At 33.9% G+C, this 7,766-nt stretch overlaps 1 protein-coding gene and 1 pseudogene across 1 annotated transcript in view; one reads left to right on the plus strand and one right to left on the minus strand.

Moving 5' to 3' along the window:
- Positions 1–3,070, plus strand: part of LOC102893841 — a 47,732-nt pseudogene extending 44,662 nt beyond the window's left edge.
- The window catches only part of ZFPM2 (zinc finger protein, FOG family member 2), a 420,267-nt gene that overhangs the window by 55,161 nt on the left and 357,340 nt on the right, over positions 1–7,766 (minus strand). The window lies entirely within an intron of this gene.

The following is a 7,766-nucleotide window of genomic DNA, read 5'->3' on the forward strand; positions in this document are numbered from 1 at the left end:
CGAATATCAGAAGAAGAAATTGAACACAGTTTCCCCTAGAAGCACTTTCTTCCCTTGGCTTCCACTCAGCACAGTCTCCTGGAATTCTACTCACCTCACTGGCTGCTCTTCCTCTACTTCCCCTGCCGGTCCTCTGGCTTCACATGCTACACTCCTCCTCCATTCTGTTCAGCCATTCTGGGCCACCTTGCTGTTCACAGACATGCCAAAGCACTCCTGCCTCTGTCCCTGGAATATTCTTGCCTAAGACAGCTGCATGAACAGCTCCTTCAGATTTTCTCAAACATCCCCTTCTCAGTGAGGTCTTCTCTCACCACCTTATTTTAAATTTCACACCTCTGTGTTTAATTTTTCTCTCTGCTTTATTTTTCTCCATAACACAGTTTAGCATTCAACAAAGTATATATGTTTTATATTTGTTTATCATGTTTCCCCCTTTGGGGATGTCAGGTCCTAAGGGGAGAAATTGCCCCACAGATATCAGGCGTACGGGAACATCTGGCACACAGTAGCCAGGAATTAATTATATATTGAATAAACAAACAAAATAGAACAATATTTTAACATTTTACTGTATTTCTTAAGTTCCATAATATAAAGAAATTGTTTTCTGTCTATTTTCAATGACTCTAAAATAATTATATTTATACGTTAGTGTGCTGGACTTGTCTGGTATTTTAATAATATAGAATTGCACAGCCATAATTAAAGCTAATTTTATTATTTTTACAATGTTATTTGGCTTTAGGGTGTATTTCTGTGCTATGAAAATTATTTACCATTATCTTTTTATTGCTTTATTCTCTATATTGCATTAGAAAAAAACACTACTATGTTGGCATTAACCAGTATCTCTCATATTTATGTTGAACAATTCTTTTTGTATCTCTCTTCTCCAGTTATCTATGTTTTAACCTTTGTAAGAGACAGAGAAAAGGGAGATAAAAGTGTGTTTGTGAAATATTTTATTTCCTACACAACAGACCTATATGAGGCAAATGGATTTAAATGCTGTGTAATAGTTGGCATTTCTGAACCCAGCTTTGAGTGTCTGTGAAGCATGTAATGAAATTAAGAATAGCATAAAAATAGGATTTGGGTGGATTTCCTTGTCTTCAGGATCAATTATTTTGACCTAAGTCCATTAGCCAGACTGCCCCAGTATTAAGGAGCATTTTTCAGTAATTTTAAGCCAAATACAATAATTTCTAGGGTTAGGTGAGGATACAGGGAAAAGAAAAGGGGGTCAAATGGAAGAAAACTCTCAGAGAGAAACATAAAAATTCAACCCTCTCTGAAACAGACCTGAAAGTGTGACATCCATTATTTGTACTGGCAGTACTCGCCTTACAACCGTCGACTTTTTATGCACCAACCTCTCGCCTACCATTTCTGAAACATTCCTAGGAAGACTTGAAAGAAGCCATTAAAAGCATATCTGCCCAGGAGCCCTGGAAAAACTATAGCTGCAAAGTGTTTTTACTGTTTATATAAAAGCAATCAAAGGTATCAACAAGCAGGATAGCCGAAACTATTCTGTCAGGAAAACAAAGCAAAATTTATCCAAACTGAATATTTCTCTGAAATAGGTTACGGGAAACTCTGGTTCTGTAGCCAAGTACACATCCCCCTATGTTTGTGTATTCCACCTTATAAATGTGAATATTCAGTAGCTGGGAACAACCTAAGTAAATTACTGAACATTAGAAATAGCAGAAGAAACTTTAGTGTAATTTAAGTACTCACAAAGATATATACAGTTTGCATCGAACAACTGAGCAAAAAAGATTACGACTGAATTTAATTTATTTGTTATAATTTAACAAACTGAGTTGTTTGATCTGTATTAATTACTATGATAAAAACCAAAAGTTGTTACTTGACCATTCTTTAATGGAACTTGCTAAAATCTAAAGTATTACCTTCTTTTCTCCTTTTAAACTGATGTAGGAGAACAGAATTATTTGAAGCAAGCGCTGAGAACCCAAAGGTTTTCAAGGGTTTTTAGGTAGTCACTCTACTCATTAAGGACCTGGCACTTATATTTTTTACTTCTTTAGTGAGATTCCTTTTTTTATTTTTGCTATTCGCTTCCCAATATTGCTAGCGTTCCTGCTGCTGACAAACATTTTGTTTTCTAATCCAACGTGAGCTGGGAAGCCAAATAATGAGTCTATATAGATTGTGCCTAAATTAAGAGTATGTGACTTTTTAGTGAAGATATGAAGGACTCTTCTAATAATAAAGTGTTAGGCTAAAACGCAAGGTATGTAAGTTTTTAGTTAAATCAAAATCTATATTTGCATCTATTGAAATGTATACCCACATTTAAATTTAGCTGCTTTTTGTTTGTTTTCTCATCTTTCTAGGGTCTTGGCTGTGCTATGGAACAGAGCAAAATTATATGGAAGATATATGTATACATGAAATATTATTATAATATTTGCTTACAAGATAGCATTCTCTACAACAAAAGATTAATATTTAAAAGTTATGGCAAGGACTTTCTGATCTGAGGAGGCCAAGATGCACATTTCTTCAGTGGTCTCACGTCTGTTCTTATCCCACACCGGCTGCCTCGGCCACGTCACCCAAGTTTGACCCCAAAAAGATCAGTCATATACCTAAGGTGCAGCGGTGGGGAAACTGGTATAACACGTCCCCTGGCACCCAAGGTCGGTCCCCAGAGTCTGTCTCCAAAAGGGGTGATAACTTTGCCAGGGCAACCAGTGACTAGAAGGGTCAGGATTACAATGGAACCGACAATGCAGAACAGACAGGCCCAGATTGAAGTGGTACCTTCTGCCTCTGCCCTGATTATCAACACCCTCAAGGAACCACCCAGAGATGGAAAGAAAAACATTAAGCGCAGTGAAAAAATAGCACTTTTGGTCAGATTGTCAATATTTCCTGACAGACGAAGTACAGATCTTTGGCCAGAAATCTGTCAGAAACCATTAAAGAGATCCTAGTGACTTCTCAGTTTGTAGGCTACAGTGTTGATGTCTGGCACCCACGTGACATCACTGATGACGTCAAAAGTGGTATGGTACAACACCTAGCTAGTTAAGAACTATAAAAGAAAATGTTTTGAAAAGGATCATTTGACAACAACAACAGAAAGTTATATGTAGGTCACATTGTCTCTACGTGAACTGTAAAGGTAATTTGGTAGAAAATCTCAAATTTGTGCTCAAGGCTGTCATGCATACAAACCCCCTTGTCTACCGAGTATGAAGTTGTGAACCTAAACAAGGCCATAGATGGAATTCAACATGTCTATGTACATCTTAAATTATATGCAAATTCATATGTGCATATACACACGTTTTAGCTGAATAAATTAAGGGTTTTGTGTGAAAAAAAACTTTGAAATAATGACAAAATGCAGACTATTAATGAATTAATAAAATAATAGTGATTATATCAATTTATTATTCAGTGTGAAGAGTGATTGATATTACATCTGGTGTTAATTAAAAATATTAGAGATATTACTTATAGAACTAATGTCTGTAAGGACTTACATTGTATTAGTAGAAAAAATAGTCTTCGTGTAAGAAACAGAATTCAAATATTTAAGTAGTGAAGAAGTTGTAGAATAAATTACAATATTCTTGTGGAATATTCTTCCATGTGTAGCCAATCATTGGCAAATCCAATAAATAACCCAAGCATCAATAAATTCTCAAGTGTTTATTAATTTCTTACTCTGTTTCTAGGGGGTCTGTGCAGTGGTGATAATATGACTCATGGGTTTGTCTGAAACATTATCAATATGCTCGGCATTTTATTCCACAGTGTGGAAGAAACGAAAGAAATTAATAAATGCCAACTGCTTGCCCTGTGTTCTAACTATTGAAAAAAATCTTTATTTTTATCTGCTTACTTTTCAAAGGATGCCAAACTGGCTGCTTATGAATGTGATATCTATTGTGGCTAGGTTAATACTGCAAATTAAACTATCTTGAAGTGTACCAGAGGCTCAAGGTCAAAGCCACTCATACTGAGATGATTAACGCGGCAAAGGTTTTTAAATCTCTAAGCCGCAGAGGTATACTAAAAGTTTACAGAGGTTTCTTCTATTTATATAAATGTTCCTTCGATGGTCTCTACACTTACAGATCTCACTTTAGCCCATAGGTATATTGGCATCTGCATTGTGATTTGATTCCTACTTTAGCTCATTAAAATTTTAACTATCGTGGCATATTAAAATTTTACTAGATTGGAGAAAAATATTAATACCTAAAAATAGGTAGATGTATAAACATTCACATTTAAAATATATCTTAAAAAGTAAATCAAATGACATATCATCTTTAACAGTTTATTTTTTTGTGCACAAGTTGGGAAATCCTCATGGAATAATTATCTCCAGGTATTTACAGAGATTTTATTAAATTTTTGAAAAGAAGATAAAGTAGATATTAGCTTACTGTCCTTGACAGTCCTCATGAGAACACTAACACATCCTGTTGCATGTTTCTGGTCTACCTACTGGATAGAAATATCCAAGGAAATACAATTTGGAGTCATGTAATATATAGAACACCAAAAAAGCTTGCTTCCCTCCTGCCAACACAGCTTAAAATTCATATTTCTACCCATAATAAAGTTTGGATGACTTAAAAATAACTCAGATTCAAAATTAAGAAAACAATCCCATTTATAATTGCATCAAACACAATAAAATAACTAGGAATAAATTTAACCAAGGAGATAAAAGACCTGTACTCAGAAAATTATAAGTCGCTAAAGAAAGAAACTGAAGAAGATACAAATAAATGGAAGCATATACTACGCTCATGAATAGGAAGAATTAACATTGTTAAAATGTCAATACTACCCAAAGCAATCTATAGATTCAATGCAATCACTATCAAAATACCAGTGACATTTTTCACAGAACTAGAAAAAATAATCCAAAAGTTTATATGGAACCATCAAAGACCCCTAATAGCTAAGGCAATCTTGAAAAGAAGGACAAATTTGGAAGTATCTCACTACCTGATATCAAACTATAATACAAGTCTATAGTAATCAAAACAGCATGGTACTGGCACAAAAACAGACATATAGATGAATGGAACAGAATAGAGAGCCCAGAAATAAATCCATGCCTATATGGTCATTTAATCTATGACAAAGGGGCCAAGAATATACAATGGGTAAAGACAGTTTATTCAATAAATGGTGTTGGAAAAACTGGACAGATAAATGCGAAAAATTAAAAAAAAAAATAAAACTGGACCACCTTCTCATACCATATACAAGATTAAACTCAAAATGGATTAATGACTCAAATGTAAGACCCAAACCCACAAAACTCCTAGACAGAAACATAGACAGTAAACTTTGGCATAGCTCTCAGTAATCTTTTTTCTGATATATCTTCTTGGTCAAGGGAAACAAAAGAAAAAAATAAACAAATGGGACTACATCAAACTAAAAAGTTTTTGCACAGTAAAGAAAACCATCAACAAAATGAAAGGAAAATCTACTGAATGGGAAAAGCTATTTGCCTATGATAATCTGATAAGGGATTAATATACGTAATATATAAAAAACTCATACAACTTAACATCAAAAAAACAAACAATCTGATTAAAAATGGGCAGAAGACCTGAATAGGCATTTCTCCAAAGAGGACATAAAGATGGCCAACAGACATATGAAAAGATGCTCAACATCACTAATGATCAAAGAAATGCAAATTAAAACCATAACGAGATATCACTTCATACCTGTCAGAATGGCTATCATCCATAAATTGAAAAGCAAGTGTTGGAGAGGAAGTAGAGGAAAAGGAACCCTTGTGCACTGTTGGTGGGATTGTAAATTGGTACAGCCACTATGGAAAAGTTTGGGAGTTCCTCAAAAAATTAAAATTGGAAGTACCGTATGACCTGACAATCATACTTCTGGGTATTTATCCAAACAAGTCCAAAACACTAACTGGAAAAGATATATATATATCCCTATGTTCACTGCAGCACTATATACAGTAACCAAGATATGGAAGCAACCTAAGTGTCCATCCATAGAGGACTGGATAAAGAAGCTGTGGTACATATACACAATGGAATATTACTCATCCGCAAAAAAATTGAAATCTTACCATTTGCAACGACATGGATGGACTCAGAGGGTATTATCTGAAGTGAAATAAGTCAGACAGAGAATGACAAATACAATATGATTTCACTTATATTTAGAATCTAAAGAACAAAATAAATGAACAAACAAAATGAAAAGAGACACATAGACATAGAGAACAAACCGATGGTAGCCAGATAGGAGGGGAGTTGAGGGTTGTGTGAAAATGTTGAAAGGATTATAAAGTATAAATTGGTAGTTACAAAATAGTCACAGGTAAGTAGCACAGCATAAGGAATACAGTCAATAATATTGTAATAATCATGTATAGTGCCAGGTGGGTAATGGACTGACTATCTGGGGGGATTACTTTGTAAATTATGTATATGTCTAACCATTATGCCGTACATCTGAAACTAATATAAATAATACCAAATGTCAATTCTAATTAAAAACATAAAAATTAAAAAAAAATTTAAAATGACTCAAATTGTATAAAATGATCACCAAATTATATTGGTAGTATCTCCTTACATCTTATTTTTTAATTCTCAAACCACTTTATTGAGATATGACTGATGTACAAAAAACTATACACATTTAATGTTTATAATGACGATTTTGGAGATAAGTGTATATATTTCATATTGTTCTGAAAATTTGACCATGTCTGCTTTTAAAAGCTTTTTTATATAATATTGTCTGTTAATTAAAAATCTCCTTAAAATAAGCAAAATTTTACATACACACGAGTCTCATGATCTGAACTAAATAGGAGCTTTAAAAAGTGTTTTATATTAGAAAGGGAGCTGCTATTAAAACAAAATGATAAAAATGAGGTTGTTTTGTAAATAGAGTAAATCAAGTTCAGAAACCTTAAAAAAAAGAAGACAACAAAACAAAGAACTTCACCAAGTTAAAATCATTGTAAAATACAATATATCCATTTTTTAAATCTATAGTAGATTAGCTGCTAAAAGAAATTCTATTATTTCTTTCTTAAATGACATATATTAATATTTCCATCAAAAACTACTAGCAAATCACAAATTCGCTATTCCTTTTTTTGAGCCAGCAACAAATTACAAATCCTGGAGGTATATCTTTCTAAATATATAAATTTATAAACCTCATGCTAAAGAGGCATGCTCAGTCATATTTACTGAATATGTAAAAAACAGTTTAAATAGAAACCCTAAAAGAGAACTGTAAAAGAGCTTCCTTGTAGAGCTCACCGTCGGAGTGAGGAGTAGAGTGATTACCGAAACTGAAATAGGAGGATGGTCAACGTGCGTTGCATTGCTGAGTAGAGACGCAGAATGAAACTCTTAAGTGACAACCTCTTGCAACTTTTATGTCCGATTTATCAAATATTGAGCATCCCAGGATAGGAGCCAAATGAGCCATTTTGTATACATCTCCCATTAAGCTAGTGCAGATTGCAAAATTTAGGAATCGGAAGTTGCAGCTTTTGTGAAGCCTGCAAAATGGAGGAATTGCCCATTTTGTGTGTACTCCCCGTCATCTGAATGTTTCTCTGCAGGCAGCGTTGTAATATACTTTTCTTGCAACTCAACTTTATAAGAGAAACATAACACACTTGGGTGTTTCTTTGAATAATTTGGAATTTCCTGGCGATGTAAACATTCAGAAAAATGTTCGTATAT

The sequence above is a fragment of the Pteropus alecto genome, unplaced genomic scaffold (assembly GCF_000325575.1).
Source record: "Pteropus alecto unplaced genomic scaffold, ASM32557v1 scaffold164, whole genome shotgun sequence".
Lineage (NCBI taxonomy): Eukaryota > Metazoa > Chordata > Mammalia > Chiroptera > Pteropodidae > Pteropus > Pteropus alecto.